General features: G+C 45.3%; 1 long non-coding RNA gene across 1 annotated transcript; it reads left to right on the top strand.

Annotated features, from left to right (window-relative positions):
- The first annotated feature begins 227 nt into the window (after nucleotides 1–227).
- Nucleotides 228–2227, top strand: LOC114062711. Its single transcript, XR_003572432.1, has 4 exons — nucleotides 228–481; nucleotides 696–862; nucleotides 1338–1458; nucleotides 2206–2227. It is a non-coding gene; the product is annotated as an uncharacterized LOC114062711 (long non-coding RNA).
- Nucleotides 2228–2642: the final 415 nt, after the last annotated feature.

Below are 2642 nucleotides of genomic sequence, written 5' to 3'. Positions count from 1 at the left end.
GAGGCAGAGTCACTGGAGAAAGGGGAACGGGTTTTGACTAGAAAAGGGGAGATTTGGATTGGATGTTAGGAAGAGCTGTGAGAGTGATGAGACATTGGAACAGGCTGCCCAGAGAAGCTGTGAGTGCCCCATCCCACAGGTCAGGCTGGACAGGGCCCTGAGCACCCTGATCCAGCCGGTTGCATCCCTGCCCATGGCAGGGGGTTGGAACTAGGTGATCATCACGGTGCCTTCCGAGGCAAGGCGTTCTGGAACTCCATGAGGTTACAACGTGGACTCCTGCTACCTGGGCATGGAATGTTACGGAACTGTTGCCATGGAGAGTCCCGCTCCAAGGGTTCTGGTGACCGGGAGTCTGTTAAGTCAGTTGACGGATTCTCTGCTGGGCATCGGACGCAGAGCATCTGTCTTCTTCATCCCAGGTGGGATCAGAAGGCGATTTCCTGACATTTGTGAGAAAAACTCTGGACTGAGTGTACAGGTGAGTGCAGATGATTTTTGAAGAGATTTCTGAGGCTGAGGGACTGTTCTGGTCTTCAGGTCCAGCTGCAGGTGGGCTCTAGTACCAAACTCATGGACTTCCCCTCTAGCTTTGGGCAGAAGCTGATGACTTGGGAATGGGGATCTTGGAGCAGGGGAGTGTTTAAGAGAACAGGCATTCTAGATAGATAATCTCCTCTCTACTTTTCTGATAGGTTTGGAAGAACATCATTCTCAGATCCTGAGAAATCAGAGCTTTGTAGCAGTGTGCTACCTAAAGGAACCCAAGGGATTGATTGCTGCATCTTCCCTGACATTCCTTTTCCCGTGTTTGTCCACTTGCTTTGCCAGTGGTTTTAGATCACGAAACACCATGAGCACAGTAAGTACTTCAGTACTCAATGCAAATCTGATTCTTGAAACATGTTTTCCAGGGTACTTTTAGAAGGGATTTCAAGAGTTTGTAGCAAATGCATGGGAACAGAAGTCTATTAAAACTTCATGTAACTTCATGTTCTGGGATACAGAAGATTTTGAATCTCTCTGGGTGCTTGCAATAGTTCAGAAATGCTTACAGCATGAGCAACAACCTGATATAATTGTGGACTACTCTTCTCATTTGCAAGGCATCAGGACAGGCTTTTTCTTAGTGAGGGAATTGTTAAGAGATCAGGGGGGTTGTCTTTTCCTTGATGCCATGTGCTCTGGTAGGAATACCCCACAGCACCACTTAATGCATATTCTAGCCCTTGTGGGATTGTTTTCTGTACCCTCGTGTGTTTTCACTGGTGTTGCAAAAATGAGGGTCATGTTGATATTACTCCCATGGAAGATGCTAAGGCTTTGTTCTCTCTCAGAGGCGGCAGAAGCGCCGTGGGGAACCAGATGATTCTGAACAAACTCAGAAACGAAGAAGGCTGGTGACTTCTAGTGCAGGTGGAACTTCAGAAGCAGAGCCAGTAGACCCCAGAGAAAGTGGTATGCTTTCTTTTGAGCTTTGTAAGAATAAAAACTGTTTCTGAAGGGTTGGGGTCCAGTTGAATGTGTGCTTTTGCCCATTTCTAGGCCCTTCACTGGGAAAGAAGGGAAACTTGAATTTTAGGAAGTGCCCACTATGATATCTCTAAACAAGCCTTCTGACAGCTGTTTTGGTTTGTTACTGAGCTGTAATATATCGCCCCAAGTGGGAGATGAGCTGTGTAGCAAAGGTCCTCAAGTGCTGCTCAAAATCTGAAAGTCTACAATGAGGTACTGCAGCTGCCACTACAGAGGGTGACAAATTAAATTTGGGATCTTCCAGTTTGGAAGATGACAAGAAAAAGTGTCATTAGCTGTGCCCCATCCCTGAAGGGAACATGTACAGCATGACACTGTAAAATTAGGGCACCCTCCATGATTATGATTTTGGTGTGGGTCTTTTTTTCTGTGTTCTAAACATTACTCTATATTAGATGAATCATCTTTCTGTGTGTAGCTCCCGTGAGCTGTAGTAATCCAGCAGAACCGTGAGGAGCTCAGCTGATGTTCCTCTTGCACTGCCCCTTTCAGGAAACAAAGCTGATGATGCTCTCCGTGGACTGTTGAGGGCAAAGCTTGAGTTGGACAACATTCCAGAAGAGAAAAGACTCAGGGAACAGCTGAATCCAGCCTCAGCCTGTTCCACAGTGGCACCTCATTTCATTCTGCTGCAATCTCTGATCTTGATTTTAACATTCTGTTTTTCAGCTGTTGAAGAAGTCGTAGATCTCACAGCCAGATCTTCTGAGACTGAAGTCAGTGAGCCAACTGATGATGATTTGGTCGTGGTAAGTAGTGAATAGCACACTTCTCTCCTTCTTGCACTGAAATTAGTGTTTCATTGTGCTGCTGGGCCTGTCTTCTGGCACCTAACTGGGCATTTCTCTGAGCATCACTTCAACTTGAGTAGAAGAGTAAACTAAAAGAGCTTGTTGCTCCAGTGATTTAAAGAAAAAGAAAAGGAGAGGACAGGAAGTCTTTGACTTCCCAAATAAGAAGTTCTAGTTGCAACATCAGTTTAAGGTACTTCTGTCACTGAGGTGCCAAGTGCACCTGCAGCTGACTAGTTCTGTTTATTACTCCACGAAGTCTTTAAAAAAATCACTTCTTTTTCTTTTTCTTTTTCTTTTTCTTTTTCTTTTTCT

This window comes from Empidonax traillii, unplaced genomic scaffold, assembly GCF_003031625.1.
Source record: "Empidonax traillii isolate 1590-97213 ecotype Southwest subspecies unplaced genomic scaffold, ASM303162v1 scaffold427:size767076, whole genome shotgun sequence".
NCBI classification, from domain to species: domain Eukaryota; kingdom Metazoa; phylum Chordata; class Aves; order Passeriformes; family Tyrannidae; genus Empidonax; species Empidonax traillii.
The sequence above is the reverse complement of the archived record's forward strand: the minus strand, read 5'-3'. Positions and strand labels throughout refer to the sequence as shown.